At 41.3% G+C, this 17,954-nt stretch overlaps 1 long non-coding RNA gene across 2 annotated transcripts in view; it reads left to right on the plus strand.

Moving 5' to 3' along the window:
- LOC120407486 overlaps positions 1–14,955 on the plus strand; it is a 39,187-nt gene extending 24,232 nt beyond the window's left edge. For both annotated transcript variants that reach the window (XR_005600028.1, XR_005600029.1), the window contains 3 exons: positions 13,515–13,569; positions 14,085–14,418; positions 14,717–14,955. This is a non-coding gene — a long non-coding RNA (uncharacterized LOC120407486). The remainder of the gene's footprint in view (positions 1–13,514; positions 13,570–14,084; positions 14,419–14,716) is intronic.
- The last annotated feature ends 2,999 nt before the right edge of the window (positions 14,956–17,954 follow it).

The raw sequence follows: 17,954 nt of genomic DNA on the forward strand, positions 1-17,954 counted from the left end.
TGAGGCTGCCAATCAGCACTGTTTGGTAGTTGCTGTATTAATTCCAAGGTTCCAGGACAGCCTGGGGTCTCTACTCCCCATTTCAGTTCGCTATAAGGGTTTGTGTCTTGGGATATTAAACAAAACTCTTTTCAGAGGAGAGGGTAGGATTTTTGGCCATAGGTTCCTTGAGACAATGTTCAAAATAGCATAGTACTATTTACACTTTACAGATGGGAAAACTGAAACACAGAGGCTTGGTCAAAGTTATACTGCAAGTCTGTGGCAGTGCCAAAAATACCGCTCAGATCTTCTGATCCAAAGTCCTGTGACATAATCATAGACTCTTCTTCTGAGCTTTTTCCAGGCAAAATATTTAGGCACACACTTAACTTCAAACATCTGATTAGTCCCGTTGGGAGTATTCACATGCTTGCATTTAAGCACATACACGTTTTTGCTGGATTAGGTCAGAGCACTGTGCACCTTGCAGGATGGAGCCCTGGGCTCAGGCTCCCATTTCATTCAGTTAGTCAATGACACTTCTAAGAACAAATCCCTATAATTTTGTGTCCAGGTCCAGATATAATAGACACTGATTTGTGGAGTTTTTGGTAAGAAAGATTTATGATTCTGGTATTAATAAATCTGTCTCCTGAGAAGGTAATAACTTTCTGAACTCTGATATTAAATCAAACTTTTTCACTCTCAAGTTTATTTAAAATGTGGTAGTCTGGCAAATCCTGGGGTGTGGATATCCTTGAATAGCCTTCTTCAGTAGTCCAACTGTTCTTTTAAACAAGCAGTGAAGAATGTCAGAGACCTTAATTTTGCTGTCTTAAAGATAGCACTTTTGAGCTTCTGACTCAGCAGAGGACCTACTACTGTATAGTATCTTTAGAGTGCAGTTGACCTTTGGCTTCACAAACAACTATATACTTAGCCACAAATGGAACCTTTAGTTGGCAGGGCATCTACATTGGAGAGGGGAAGGTGGATATAGGGTGTCCTAAGTATTAGTTTGTGGGGAAAACTCCAGGACTCCTAGGTTAGCCTTTGTTTAAAACCAAGCCTGGAAAAAGACACCTTTCTTATTTCTGAGGAGGTGGGGAAATGAGGACACCCCTCCCCCCCCCACCCTCCATGCTCAGGAAAGATACAAATGCATGATCATATATTTAAAGGCATATGTTAATAATTAACGTACTCTACTTTCTATAGTAAAGCTTTTATTTCTGTTGGGATGCTGGCGAGGAGAAATCATAACACAGATCAATTTGTTTTATTTATATGTCCTTCAAGTCATCACAAGGGGTCTGGTCCCTGAAGCTAGCTGACATGTCAAATTCACTAGAACATCCCACAGCATTCTAAGAAATGTTGTCACAAGGTTAACTTGAGTTTTATTGCTTCACAGTGAAACAAGAGAGACTGAAATTGCAGTGAAACAAGCTGATACTGGATAGGCCCAGACTTACAATTTACTTTACATCAACTGACACAGCCAGTTAAAAATCAACTGCTCTGTAATGCCATCCCTCTTGAAATAAGGTAAAGTGGGAGTATAACCCAATTGTTTCTTGGGTTATAGTTTTAGTGTGGATTTTAGTTTTTTGCTTAACTGATAAGGACTATGATCCTTGTCATGAAGAACATATTCCATTGACACCCAAAGGGGCTGCAAAGAGACCTGTGCTTAATTGATGCAGCTGAGACAAGCTGGGGTTATGCCATTTCAGTTGACACGTATATTATACACAAATGGATATGTGAATGTATTTTATGAATGATACTGTAAATGCAGCCACAATGTTTACATGGTTGTGTCTGACACTGAAGTCTACAGTACAGGTGTAGTATTAAGTTACACAAAGCAGAAATAATGTACTGTAGATCAACTTGAACTCTACAAGCAATTTATATTTTATTATTTAATCATATGTTATAGGGCTAGTTCAAGTGAATTGCTGTTTATCTGTAATATATGAGGAAAGAAGCACAGTATATCAAATCAAAACATGTTTACATTCAATAGTATATAGCATGTGCCAGATTAAGTTGTTAAGTAATTATGTTGAATTCTGTCACTCTGAATTTTACAGTGTGGTTCCCCCCACACCCCAACAACATTTTTTAAAGTAAATTAGGCTGCTGTTAAATTTAACCAATTGAAATTGGTAACTGACTGTTCCATACCAAGAAATTTTAGCAACATAACCTTCCTGTGGGAAGAACATACACTAGACAACAGAGGTTTAAGTAAGAGACACCTGAAATGAAAGCAGATTTCCATGAATAGCCCCTTCAACAGAGATTGCAATAAAATGCCAACTGGCTTAATGGAGCAGTTTAGCTACTGATGCCTAATTCAATTTGTTTTCTGTAGACAAGCATTCTTGATCAGGGTCAAAGCAAGAAACTAAATACTCTACCCAAATTGAATTTCTATTTCTTCATTACATTATTTTTATTCTAGAAGTTGTATAACACTAAGAAAATAGATATCTGGATTTTAATGTGTACCATTAATATAAACCACATAAAACATCTGGAGGAATAACTTAAAACAAAGTTCCTTTGGTTTTGTGTGTGATTAAGCTTAAATTCCTGAGTAGGGTTAACATGTTCTCTACAAATATTTATTTTGAGTTGATTGAAGGGTGACCTTAATTCTGGCATTTCCTAACCTTTGAGTGATTGACTTTCCAACCTAATATTTTTATGGCGGGGGGTGGGTGGGTGAGGGGAATTTCCTAGCTTTAAAACAAAAAACCTCCATCACGTGTCACCATATTGACACCCACATGGTTCATGAGCAGGTTTGGAACCTTTAGATCCAACACACAGACCTCTTTCCCTTGAGTTAATAGAGTAACTGATAGCAATAATAGGTCCTCTGTGTGGACCTGCACTAGAAGTGGATGGGACACTTTGCCATTGGGTTCCATAGATATTTACTGACAGCAGAAGAATAAAACTCTGGAACTTTTTGTTCCATTTTAGGCTCTGGAAGGGAGTTTGCTCTATAGGGTACAGATTCTTCTGCCCATTTTATCCAAGCATGACCTCTTATGTCTTGTTCCTGTCCCAGTCCTGTGTCTTCCCCACCCCATGTTTCTCATCCCAGTCCCATTCTATTCACCTAGCCAGTCCCAATCTCCACTCCTCACGCTACTCATGACAGTCCCAGTCTCCTTCTCAAGCAAATCCAGACTCTTCATCTCAGTCCCAGTGTCTCCCCACACCAACCTGCACTTCCAGTTTCCCTCTCCCCTCTGCCAGCCTCCAGTCCCAGTCTTCCCACTCCCAACCACCCCCACCGGGTTTCTTGTCCCAATCTTCTACTCCTTAGTTTCTGCAGGTCCGGCTCTTGTTCCCTCTGTATTTGAATCAGGCACCTTCTTCCTCCATGCTATGTGAGCCCAACTGGGGTGGGGGGAGTCGCTGGCAGCACAGAGGAAACTGCCTGGAGGATATCCAATGCAGATGGCATCTTCACGACATTTAGCTTTTGAAATTTGTCTCCCTCAGAGCATATGCAAATTGCTATTTTTCAGGGGCTTCTAAATTGACCAAGTTTGGGTGCTTTTCATAGGGATGGCAAAAGTCACATCCCTGACACACAGGTTGGCCACCCCTCCTCTTTCCCTTCCCAAGAAAATTTCAAGTTTGTGCTCCAAAGTGTGAGGGAGCTACAGTTTTTCAAAGGAAAGCTCACCAGAATTTTTTAACATGGAAAAACAATATATTTCCCACTAACCTTGTTCTCAAATCACGGAACCATTTTGGCAGAAGTTTCTCCAGAAAAAATTAGCCTGAGTATCACTTGATGATTACCTGTTCTGTTCATTCCCTCTGAAGCACCTGGCTTTGGCCACTGTCGGAAGACAGGATACTGGCTAGATGGACCATTGGTCTGACCTAGGATGGCTGTTTTTATGTTCTTATGAGACAGACACCTGGCATAGAAAGCTTCAACCCAAATAGTTAAAGTTTGGGGAAATTATAAGCAACTGAAAATAGGGTCTTGTAATGTGAAGTGTCAGGCAATCTTAATAATAGATGGTGCGATCAGCCCTGACTTATAATATTTCACACATGTAGGGTGGTATCTTAAACCCACAGAAGGCAATGGGAGGCTTTCTTTTGATTTCAGAGACGCTTGGCTAAGGCCCACATATGGCACCCTTCATCAGAGGGCAAGTATACCCATCTCCATTTTATACAGGAGAAGAGAAGTTACACAGAGTTAGAGAGAAGTTAAGGCCAAAATTTAGGCAGTTGAGGCAGCACCTCTGAATGTTTATGTATGTATTCCTATGGCTAGAGCAACACAACACCTGACTAGGATCTTCAAAGCACCCTAAGAGAGGTAGGTGCCCAAATCCCATTGAAAGTCTCTCCCATCGGCATGGAGTGTCTTCCCCAGACACAATGCAGCTGTGCTGCAGCAGCACTATATGTGTAGATAAGCCCATAGATAAAGCAGTCTAGAAACATGCAGAAGTGGATGTGGCAGTTACTATAGCTATTTCTGAAGCCGTGCAGAGGGTTTCTGTTGAGGGCAAGTAGTCTTGCAAGTTTCACACATTCACCGTCCGAGAGCGGAGCCTGTCAGAGTTTGGGCATGGAGGGGGGAAGTTGTAAATATGGGGACCAGAGACAGCCCTCTGGACTCAGTGACTGACCAACATAAGAATGTCTGATGTGAAGGCAGCATCCCAATACCTGTATTGCTTTGGAGACAGGCTGCAGATTACCATATCTTGCTGTAAAACTGATGGCTTGAGGAGAGAGTTGGCTATTGGATCAAAGTAGCTGACAGTGGTATTGGCTTTGAGGGTATTTGGCTGTTTGCTGAGAAGATTCTGGAGTGTTCAGAGGAGACTAATAAGTGCCATTCTCCTCAGGCTCTGGAGAATTCATGTCTCTCACACATGCATTTTTTACCTCATTACAGAGACTGAGAAATCATCACTGAGATCAGAGGGTAATGTGTGTCTGTGTGAATCAGAGTACAAAGTGTTTGTGTCTTGATTAAAATCTTGCACTGAAATATATGTAAAAGCAGCAAAGTGGGGGAATCTGTATAAAGAACACCAAAAGATGTATTGCCTAATAGTTTTGTTTAAGAACCGTTGTAGCTCTGTTGGTCTCAGGATATCGGAGAGACAAGGTGGGGGAGGTAATAAGTTATTGGACCAACTTCTGTTGATGAAAGACAAGTTTTCAAACTTACACAGAGCTCTTCTACAGGGCTGGGACAGGTACTCAGAGTGTTAAGCTAAATACAAGGGCGGAACGGGTTGGGAGTCAACATGTGTTTGCAAGAACCATTCACCTCTCCAATATCCTGGAATCTACAGGGCTACAATAACACTGCAAACAACGTGGGAGATATCAAATTTTCCTTCTGAAATGGAAGCTCTACAACCTGAAGGAAAAGGAAGCCAAACTTAACAGTAACATCTATCAGGAAGTAGATGTTGCTAACTTCACTTCATCTTGAATGGTCTCTTGCAATGTGTTAACTCCTTATATGTTCCACCCTTGTATTTAGCTGAATACCTTTCCCAGCCCTGAAGAGGAGCTCTGTGTAACTCATAAGCATGTCTCCTTTTACCAACAGACGTTGGTCCAATAAAAAGATATTACCTCACCCACCTTGTTTGTTTAAGAAAGTTATTCAAAAATATTACTAATAGTATTTGCAAATGTGTTTGTATTACATGTTTTGTATTACATGTTTTGTTCACTAAGACACTGACTGGCAGCTATTACCACCTACATCCTGGGATTTGCATATCATAGCTCTGATGTTTTAACTGCAATCCTTTCAGGAAAAAAGGAGTATGGAACTCTGGTCTGTGGCTCAGCAGAGAGGTAAGGAGAGGTGCAGGAAAAAGAGGACTGCAATAGTTTTACTTAATATCCTCTCAGGACACCCCTACATCCTGATCAACTTATTTGGGCTATTTCAGACCAAAGGAGAGGGACTCTCAACTCTTTGCCAGCAGGCCCCATTTTTAAAACTCAAGGAAAGGCATGAAAATTGATGCAGAAAAATTAGAATACTTAAAATCACTTGAGACCAAATAGCCTTCGTATATAGGCATGGGTTCTAGTGACATCAGTGAGAACTCCCGACTTCAGTTGAGAGCAACCAGAGGCAGAACCTGGATCATGATCTCCACTTGATTACCAGAAGCTCTGAAGCCGTCCAGTCATGTTAGTCTGCAGTACAGATCTATCCTGATGTTTAAGGGTTGTGCATTTTAAAAAAACTGAATATAGTTCTTGTGTATATATAGAGCAGCCAATCTTCAAATGTTAAGAACTTTTCAAATTTTACATCAAACCAAACAAGCTGAAACAACTTCACAGACTGAGAAGCTGGGCCTTTGTACCTTAGCAAGTCTCTTCTTAGCTGGGTAAAAGTCTGACATTTTCCCTTCTCATTTAAGAACAGTGAGACAAATTATTTTGAATACAGGAAACTTTAAATTAAGGTAAAGCTTCCATAGCTGAATATCTAATCCACAAAAAGAGAGAATCCACAGTATGTAATGAAAAATCTAACAACCATAACCACAGTAACACCAATTGGCAGTTATATAATCACTGCATACTTCAAATATTCTGCAATTCATAATGTAACTATATATATATATATATATGAGTTTTCTGTGTGGCATCTAACAAAATATAAATAATGTAGGAATCCCTGTTATCCTGGTGTGCTTCTTAGCAGTTTTACACAGTACTCTAAAGAGCACTAGTGTTAGTTTCAGTGCTGGTTTCATCCCTTCCATGGGGTTGGTAGCATTGATACGGAGTACGGGAATGTCTGACATATTTGAAATTACTGTAGCTTTGTGAATGACCTAATTAACACTTGCTGAGTTACAGGACAGACTGACCCTGATCATCTTATAATGTGTCATTCCATATACTCATAGTAAGTAGGGTTATTTAAGAACTTTACTCAGGATTGTGGCATATCAACAGTTACAGGCTGTGTCAGTTACAGCAGTCGTAAGCTTAAAGTACATTTTTTCTTATGTGGTCTAACATTCCAACCATCAGCTCTCGTAAATGATAGCTGCATTTTCACATGGTTAGAACATACTGGGCCAAATCATCTGCTGGTGTAAGTGGGCACTACTCCATTTTCACTAGCTAAGAAACTGTCCCATTAATACTGTAGTTCACTTGTATGTGCCACTGATTTTGAATAAAATTAGAATCTCTGAATGTAGTGTAGGGTTTTTGTGTCATGTGTTTTGAATTTCAAAGTGGTGCTGTGAAGCTGGGTCTTTTGTTTCCAGCTTTGTTAGACTCAGCCCAGAACAATGCCAAAGATGTGAAGTATTAGTAAATTAATCTGGTTTATGTTAGTGTTTCTTGTCACTTCATAACGCAAAGTCTTTACTGTAGAATAATTAATTATGTAAAATTAATTGAATCCAGACCCTGCCTTACTTATTTGTGAAATGAGCAATTCTTGAGGATGGTTCCTCATTTTACAGTTCAGTGGCAGTCTCCAGGGATAGATTGTGCCCAAATTTAGGGGACACAAATCCTTTCCAAAGGTGAGGAAGAGGCTTTGTCTGTCCGCCTTCTCCACATTAGCCAGGGAGCTGACTAGCCAAGAAGAAGGAACACTAGAAGGTACTCTGGGGGGGGAATGGGCTTCTCCCCGAGCTGTGCAATTCTGCACCATACAAAGTAGAGGAGTGGTTAAATGCTAGAATCAGACCAAATTCACAGCTATGAAAAACATACACTGTAGACATGAAATCTGGTCTTTTGTGTGCTTTTACCCTATACTATACAGATTTCATGGGAGAGACCAGCATTTCTCAAATTGGAGGTCCTGACCCAAAAGGGAGTTGCAGGGGAGGTCACAAGGTTATTTTAGGGGGGATTGCAGTATTGCCACCCTTATTTTTGTGCTGCCTTCAGAGCTGGGCAACCAGAGAGCTGCGGCTGTTGGCCGGGCTCCTAGCTCTCAAGGCAGTGCTCCACCAACAGCAGTGCAGAAGGGTGGCAATACCATACCATGCCACCTTTCCTTCTGTGCTGCTGCCTTCAGAGGTGGGTGATTGGAGAGTTGCGGCTGCTGACCAAGGGCCCAGCTCTAAGGCAGCAGCACAGAAGTAAGGGTGGCAATACCATACCAGGCCATCCTTACTTCTGCACTGCTGCTGGTGGCGGCTTTCCCTTCCGAACTGGGTGCCTGGCCAGCAACTGCTGCTCTCCAGTGGCCCAATTCTGAAGGCAGCACTGCCACCAGCAGCAATGCAGAAGTAAGGGCAGCAGTACGGCAACCCCCCTACAATAACCTTGTGACACCCCCTCCACTCCTTTTTGGGGCAGAACCCCTACAATTACAACACCATGAAATTTTCAGATTTAAATATCTGAAACCATGACACTTTGTGATTTTAAAAATCCTATGACTGTGAAATTGACCAAAATGGACCGTGAATTTGGTAGGGCCCTATTAATGATTCTATTTTGTTTTTCCTACCCCAATTATACAATAATTAGGACAGATGAACAATTGCATGACCATAAAAATGCTGGAAAGGAAAATGGAATACAGACTGGGCAATCTGGGGGAAGCCTGGGGTGCAGTGGGGAATACATTGGATCTCTCCTCCGGTCCTATGACAAATCTCAGAAATAGACTATACAGCTATATTATCATTCCACAGAGCCCCTCGGACTGCAGTCCTGAGGCAGCCACTGTGCGGTGTGTGTGCAGGGCAAAGCACTGTTAGTGATGCAGAAGCACTGGGCCTCTGTTGAAATGATTCTGCTCTCCTGAAGACCTGTAATCTGCTAGGTTTGGGGATTGACCCAGGGCCTGGTCTGAGGGTGACGAATAGAGCTGGCTGGGAATTTTATGTTGGAGTGATTTTCTGATGGGAAAAAACACTTTTTTCACAAACTCTAAATCATGGGAAAATTTCAATTTATATATATATATAAAGCTTCTGTTGTGACAATCAAAATGACGGCTGCCTGCCTGCAAGGTTCTTGTTAACTGCACTTTCTGCTGCTGTCAAGCTGAAAATGTCCATGTAAGTTCTTCCAAAGTGGATTTTTTTCCCCCAGAAATCCCTTCTTATGAAAATTTTTATGTTTTTGACACTTTATCCTGATTCCGGATGACACTTCTTCAAAATTATGAATTTTTTTCAGGAAGGGATTTCCATTTTCTGGCCAGCTCTACTGAAAAGCTCCACTCCCTTCCAAGCAATAGGAAGGAGATCCTTGTGGTGGTTTTTTTTTTTTCCTGCCAAAATTCACTCCTGGGATTTTCTTGTGGAAGGGATGATCCAAGCCCTAACTTTATATTATGCTCCTGCTTTCTGTCTCATGCCGTGTTTGCAATTATTCTGAGCACTTTCAATGTGTACTTTGGAATTTTCTGCCTAGCTAAAACCTCTGCTTAACAAAGTGAACAAAATACAGTTGGCCCCAAAGTGGGCATAGATCACATGGTGGCTAAAGTTCTATGCTTAGAATGGGCAGTACCATGTATACCAAAACATTTCTATGATTTAACGAGGGAAAGTAAATGCCCATCTTTAAATGCTACCCACTGTATTCATTTTCCCTTCATGTGTTTTATTGCAGACCTGGATATTCTTTTGAACAATATCCTGAAAGGAGAAGGTGGAAATGAAGGTGTTTTAAAAAAAAAAAAAGAATTTAAATCAGTTACAAGAGAAAAGCAATTCAATTGAACTGCCAGGTAGCATGAATTCTTGCACTTTCTGCTTCCTAAAAAAGGCCACTGTCAGTATGTAGCCTCACATTCTTTTCTATATAAAAAACTTCTACTGTCTCTGTCATTTAAGACCTGTCTTCTTGTCAACAAGAACAATTAGATTAAGTATATTTAATTACTCCCCTTAATTTTCAAACTATAATGGGTATGAAACTAGCATACTGAAATGTTCTGCTCATAAAACTGGCTACCTAGCTCCCTCTTGAGTCAAAATCCAAGTGCTCAAATCAAAGGGAAATTATTTCCTTATTGTTTCATTTTGGAGGAGATTTGTTTTCTTTCATCTTTTGTTAATTTCAGTGGAGTTATTTTTTATTTACCCTGGTATAAATGAGATCAGAACCTCTCTCCCCCTACATCTTTTAGATTCTTAAGTGATGTTTTCCTGTACATATAATCTATCTGAATTTCTGCTCTCTCCCATATCTATCTCCTTTTAACAATTAAATATCTTGAAGTCCATACTCCATTTTTACCTCCCTTCCTCACTGACATCAGTGGAAGTTTGTTTGAAAAGCAACTGAATAAAATCAGAGTAAGGCCATCAAGTGTGTTGGTTCCTTATTTATCATGACCTTGGGAAAGTGCTTTGGACATTTTTCCCACCTTCATTTTTGCACTAAAATGTTCATATGTTAGTCTTTCAGCTTCATTGCTGATGTGCATGAATACCTGAGGGCAAAAGGTAAGTGTTTATTTAGTGTACACCTGTTTAACTTCTCTGGAGACGGAATCATGTTGAAGAGCAACTTAGAAGCAAATAGTTGTAATAAGGGTCTGACATAGAAATGCAAGTCAGGATGCAGTCTCCTCCTCACTTATGAGGGGTTGGGGATTTGTCTGAACTGAGAGTTGAAAAATACCCTTGGGTCTAGGCCCCTCTGGCAACCTCAGTCATGGGCCACACTTGGACAGGGCTCTGGGACCCTTACTTCTCACCCCCATTACCTGACTGGGCCATTCACAGGCTACAAAGATACCTCATTGTATCCCAACCCCCCAAGGAGGGTAGCTTATTTGTTTCTTCCTGGACATAAACTATCATTTTCACCTGTTTCCTTTGCCCCCACCTGGCCTTCCCTTGGGTTTGTCTTGTTTCTTACTGCTAGATTTCCTGCTTTTGGATTTTGGCACCTTGAAGGCCTCTTTACACGTGGCAAATTGGTGGCTACTAGTATGGGTTTTTTGTCTTCCTCAGCACACCCAAGGAGAGTTGGCTAAGGAGGGAGCACTGTAGTACTGATGGCTATTTGTCACAGCTGGACAGGTGGCGTCCAGCACTTGAGTGGGTGAAATTTTTTGGACAAGTAGTTTATTTGCTGAAAAACACAGTTCCAGCCAACCTGAAACTATTTGTGAATTCAACCTGATTATCTTTGGCTGGAAAATGTGTTTTGGAGGCTAGCAAACCATGTATATTCATCCATTCCATTAGCCCAGTGGTTAGGGTACTTGCCTGGGATGTACGAGGCCTGGGTTTGAATCCTTACTGTAGAGCAGTCATTTGAACTGACCTCTCGTGCTAGCTAGGTGAATATCCCAACCACCATATTATAGGCTATTCTGGCATAGGGGAAGCTTTCTCAATTCCTCCTGTTGAAACTGTTCCATTTTGTATGGATACACAAATATTCACTAGGCCGGAGAGAGAGAGAACAATTCTTTAGCCTGGTGATTAAGGCATTCACTGAGAGGTAGGAGTTGTGGATTCAAATCCCTCCTGAATCTGCCAGGGAGAAGATCTTGAATTCAAACCTGTGTCTTCTCTAGCTCAGGCAGATACCCTAACCATTGGGCTAAAGGCTACATGTGTGCAATATTTGCTGGCCTGAACAAGATTTTGCTGACAAGTTCTGAACAGTTTTGGAACTGAACTGATTTTATTTATTTTGAATTTGATGACAGAACTGAAAACCCAGCTGTATCCAGCATAGGTTAATTGAGGTAGCAAGGGGAACACAGTTTCCACTGCAGTCGAAAGCACCAGCTGGATGGTATCTGTTTGGACCTTGACCATGCACTGCACAGTGTCTAGGGAAGAAAGTGGCAGCCCTTGTTTAAATTTGCTTCACCGTTTCTGGATCAAAATGTTTTAGAACTTGTGTTATGTGAAAACTATCAATATTTTGACTTTTTGTTCTGATTTGGGGCAAAACAAATGTTGAAGTATGGGAATTTTCTGTGGGTCAGAAATTCTGATTTTTTTTCCCCCGACTCCACTCTAGCATCCTCTCATTCTCATATGACTAGCACTTTTACACTAGTGGGACGAATAAATGCTTCAGAATATTTTATTGTGATCTTAAAAGTCTTTGCCCTTTTTTTTTTTTAAGCTAAGCTGTTGGGGGGTAGGGAAAAGAAGATCAAACTGTGAACTTCGTGGCACAACAGAAACAATTATAGAGTGGCCATTCCGTCCTGCCCCTTCATCAAACTACAGCAGGGATGTGTCACAGAGACCCCATTGGATGAGGGGCTAACATCAATGCAGCTTCCTGCTAGCCTTCCAGAGGTGCTCATGAGTAACGCTATATGCTGATTGTAAGCAAGGAGCGGGGCAGGGAGTTAGGGTCCTCACCAGGATCATAAGAATGGGCTCAACCCCAGACTGGCAAGTCATTTGTTTTTCTTTTTTTAGTTACTTTTACTTTTTTTGGTTATAAAAATTATTCCCCAAGGAAAAGACCTTACCGACTGGCTTTATTTTCCTTTTCTGCTAAGCCTTTTGTCCAGTTAATGTCTGTTCCTATACAATCTAGCTCAGGGGTTCTCAAGCTGGAGGTCAGAACCTCTCAGGGCATCGTGAGGTTATTACATGGGGGTCACGAGCTGTCAACATCCACCCCAAACCCTGCTTTGCCTCCAGCATTTATAATGGTGTTAAATATATAAACAAGTGTTTTTAATGTATATGGGGGGTTGCACTCAGAGGCTTGCTATGTGAAAGGGTCACCAGTACAATAGTTTGAGAACCACTGTATATATTATACTGTTATGGTGCCATTTTATGTGGTTTTTTTTTTTAATAGGCTTAGCTATTTCACTTCTTTGGTCCTCTTCTCTCTCTCTTTTATGTGTTCTACTTCTGCATTGTAAAGCTAATTACAGTATTTCGTGAGATTATACCAGTATAGTTGTTATATATAGTTACTAGTTTTCCAGAATAGAAGTAAATAGAATGAAAACTAGTCCCAGTAGTTGTGAAATTGGCATGACTTTCTTTGTCAAATTTAATTGCTTTTGAAGGCTGACACAATGTAGCCTACAGTGCGCTGAATTCTTCGGTACTGCTGTGGCATTTCAGTAGCTGGTAGAAAATAAAGCAGGCCGGGTCTGTACATTTTACATTCCCAGGAACTGAGTTCTGATGGTGTCCATACCACTAATTAGCTTTTTGCTGTGTTACCATGCTGTCAAGCAATCATTATTTTTTTTAAATGTATTTGAATATCATGTTAAACTTATGTATTTAAATACTCAGAAGTCAGGCTATTACAAACTTGTATGCCTTTGCACTTCCTGTGTATATTATGCCTATATTTAACATCAACAGGAATATATTAATGAACATAGTTTAAAAGTGAAAGAGAAATATAAAGTGTGTCATATGTCGAAGTGTAGCTGAGAGAGAGTTAAAATGGGTTGTCTAGCTTTCTGATTTCCTCTATGAAGCATTTAGAACTGGAACTCTAATGTAACAGTAACATAATGTATTGTATTTTAACTTCCACAGGCCAACTCCTGGGATGCACTTTCAGGGCCTGGTTGCAGATCTTGATGTGAAAGATGTACATCTCTTACTATGTATACTTATATGTGTAGTGCCAATCATAATGGAGCTCTGATCTCATTTATATGGGACTACTAAGTGCTGTTGTGATATGTATAACAAGGCTCAGCAAATGTATACATAAAACTGCAAACTGAACACAGATCAAATTTTTATGTATTTCTTAAATTATCTGAGTTGGTAAAAGACCTAGGAGTATGTTACCAACAAAAAGTAGTTTGAAGGTGATTTCCATTCATGTTTTTTTGCTATCATAATTTTTAATTGGGATGAACTTGCTTCTCATTTGTCTTATTTCCGTGTCTGTCCAAGTCATGCCCACTGTTTTCAGGTTTTTTTTTCAGTTCCTCCACAAATCTGTTTCCCATAGTTTACTTTCACTAAATCTTTGCTGCCAATTTTATTTTGTTTTCTTTTCCAAGCATTTACTTTCAGTGCCAGATGTCTAAAAATAAAAAGTTGCATTTAATTATCTCATTTAACTCAGAGAGCTGTTGTTTCTTTGTTTTCTAGAAACAATTTGCTATCCACAATGACAATGGAGGCACCTAATCCATTGGTCCTGAATACCAGAATGCCCCAGACTCCCAGAATGAATTGAAAATTACAACTCCCCAGAAGATGTCTTCACCCTTCCTTATCCTCGGTCTCCTCTTGAGTCCAACCTCCTGAGTGTCATTGTGACACCAGAGGAGGAAACTACCTCAAGGAAATGGGAATGTTCCACTCCTCAGTCCATAGGCAGGAGCTTTTACCCACTGGAACTAATTGCTCCACCGGTCAAGCAGGAACTAGCCTTCTCCTTGGAGGAGTTGGAGGCTCCAGGCATTGCTTCACCCCCAGGCAGGTAGGTGAATTGGGACAGTGACTTGAAGATCCAGGGTCCATTCTCCACCTAGATATGACTACCTAAGGGACTCTCAACAGCTCAACCATTTATATTGGCCCTAATGGGGTCCATGGGATCCATGCACATGATATCCTAATTCCATCCATAAGCCCCACTGTACCTCTCTCATGTGATACTTACCAGCTCCATCAGAGTATGAGGGAGAAGTGACCAAACCAGATCTGCAGCTATCTATGAATGTTTCATCTGCTTACCAGGTAAGGCAATTGCCCCATCTTTGTCATCTTGACCACAGGCTATATCAGAAGCTACTGCAGAGAGCATCAAATTACCTCCAGATTGCACTACAGAATGTCCAGGATACCCTCCATCAACTCTTTGACAGTTTACAATCTTCTGGTCCCAATAAAGTGGCCCTCCCAATAAACAAGGCCATCATGGAACCAGCTAGGGTAAGCTCTGGCCTCCTGAACCCCCTACACTGAAAAGGGCTGAGACACACTATTTTGTACCAGCCAAAGGAGTGGAGTGCCTCTTCCCAACCCAGCTCCCAGATGGTACAAGCAGCCACTGAGGATCCATCTACACTTCAGTACAACATGCGTGGATGGCCCATGTCAGCTGACCTGGGCTTGTGTGGGCTTGGGCTGTAGGGCTATAAAATTGCAGTGTAGACATTGAGGCTTGGACTGGAGCCTGGGCTCTGGGACCCTGTGATGGGGAAGGGTCCCAGAACCCTGGCTCCAGCCCGAGCCCAAATGTCTACACTGCAATTTTATGACCCTGCAGCATGAGCCCAAGTCAGCTGACATGGGCCAGCCAAGGGTGTTCTATTGAAGTATAGACATACCCTGAAGAGTCTAGATTACAGCATCCCAAGGCTACACAAGTGGAAAAGGGCTCTGAGTGACTTGACCTTCTAGGGGGGAAGGTGTTTTCTTCTACAAGTCTTCAACTCTATATGGCTAATATAATGCTCCACCTGTATTGGCAGCTGTGAAGTCAAAAAGCAATGGGAGCAAGTGAAAGTTGGTTGCTCTGGAGCAGCATCATGATGTTTAAAATGTTGTGGTTTTTTTTTTTACGGGAAACCTGAAACAGCCAGTGAGGCAGGGTATATTGAACTCAAACTGTCCCGGAATCCTTGAAGTGGGGTGAGATTGAACCTGGGGTGGCTTTAGAGGGAAAAAGTACCCCCCCAAACAGTGGGGTGAGCAGGCAGCAGTCTTCCCCCACACACCCACCCATATCCACACACACAAGCACTGCTGCAAGCAGGCCAAACAGGCATTAGCAGAAATAGCTAGTGGAGTCTGGCAGGAGGCTGCCCATCATTGGGAGAGGGAGGGAGAGAGTCCAGTAGTGAGTAAGGCAGTGTCCAGCACCAGAAAAGAAGGGATGTATCAGTGAGGAGCCAGTGGACAGGGACCCCAGTAGCTGAGTTGCATCATCAGAGGGATGCCAGGAACAGAGCTGAAGGGAGAAAGTCCATTCAGAAGGGACGGGAAAGATCGAGATAGTAGGAACAGTAGGCATAACCAAGGGCACAAAAGAGGAAAGACAGTGGTATAAGGAGAAAAGAGGAAAAGTTAAAGGAAGACAAGTACAGTTAAACAAGAGGAAAAATAAAAAGTCAAATCTAAAAAACGATTAGAAAAACATTGTTGAAAAACTGAGAAGTAAAGCAAGAATGAAATGTAAAAGAAATAAGCTGTAATAAAAGATAAACTGTAATTAATGGGAAACAGACTTAAGAAATAAGGAGGAAGTGAGCTGTAGTGAAAGTGAGAAAATAGTAAGGACGGTAAAACACAACATCCAGATAGCATTTTAAGGTATACAAGGTGAAGTGACAGGAATAGAGAAATTATCAGAGACCAAAGGCACTGTAAGCCCGCAAGAAATGGAGGGATAATTGTTCAGTCAAGAAACCAACACATCACATCAAGGAGTACATGTTTTTTATTTAAGCTGGAACTCAAAACAGTAAACAAAGATTACTCAAGCTATAACTAAACATCCTAAGAATTTTTCCTCCAAACTCTAGGCTTACAGAGGCTGAAAAGGGAACATATAATGGTGAGGTTCATATTTTAGTGCATTGGATTAGCTAATTCAAAATTCTGTTTCATAAATATAAATTGTTACCTATAAAGTGAGTTTAATTAAGATAGTAGTTAAAATAGAGTAAATGAAAGTAATAGTTTACAATGCAACCCAACATAGTAGTTCCTGCTAAAACAACGAACTCTGATTTACTTGTGTTTATTCCCCACTTAATTGATTTTGACTTTATTCCAACTGATTGAGATAAAACATAATTTGTCTTCTAGATTGCCTCCGCCTCTCCTTATTGCTCTGATTCATTACCCCCTCCATCAGGCTTATTACACTAACTACAAAGCCTTGCTAGCAAAATAGGATATCAACAATTACTCAAAGATCTTATCTGCCTCAAGAGGAAGGGCCCAATTCCAGACCCTCATTGAGGAAGGCAAACTAGTGGCCAAAACATCCTGTCAAGCTACAGTGGATGCGGCTGACACTGCATTTAGAAGGATAGTCACAAGAACAGTCATGAGGCATGAGTCTTGGCTGCATTCCTCAGGGTTCCCCAGCGAAGTTCAAAATACTACATAGGACTTGCTTTTTGATGAGTCTAATTTCTGATGAGTCTCTACACTTGTTGCAAGACTCTAGAACAACCTTCATCTCCCTGGGCGCTTACACCCTGGTCCCAAAGAGAAAATACCATTTAAAAAAAAAAAGCATACAAGTCAAGACCATCTCCCCAACCATTCTACAATGAGTGCTCATTCCAACCACCACAGAAATGCCAGAGGGTGCAGGGGCCTAGTTATACAACTGCTACTACCACAAGTGCAACTACTTAACCCTATCCACCATTCAGGGGTTGTTTCTGATGGGATGATTGAGAACAACCTACCACTATTGATGCTATACACTACTACCTCTCTCCCACAGCTTTTTTGGTGGCTGCTCACCCTCTTTGCCCACATCTGGAGGGCAATCACAACAGACAAGTGGGTACTAGAAATCTTCCACTGCCGCTACTCCATAGAGTTTCTGAGAACCATTATTGGCCTTTTGGCAATTAAACATTTTTATTGGCAAATCAAAATTCCATATGGTTACACTGGCATCAACAATTCCCTCCACATAGGAGGGGATGTGGTTTGTGGCTCTTGACATGAAAGACACTAATTTTCATGTGGACATTCATTCATTCATCTTACACAGAAGGTTCCTCAGTTTCGGATAGGACAAGAACACTACCAGTTCAGAGTACTCCCATTTGGGCTAGCAACAGTAGACAGGGTCTTCATGGACGATCTTCTTCTCAGTGGTGGCAGTCCAAATGAACGGTCACGGCTACACAGTCTTTCTGTATCTGGGTGATTGTGTACTAATGGCTTGTTCCAGTCAGGAGGTCCAGTCAGAGACTCTGTTCTGGCTCCATCTCTTGGAAGCCTTGGAAATCTATGTCAACAAAGAGAAGTCCACTTTGACTC

Source organism: Mauremys reevesii, linkage group 6, assembly GCF_016161935.1.
Source record: "Mauremys reevesii isolate NIE-2019 linkage group 6, ASM1616193v1, whole genome shotgun sequence".
Taxonomy (NCBI): Eukaryota; Metazoa; Chordata; order Testudines; family Geoemydidae; genus Mauremys; species Mauremys reevesii.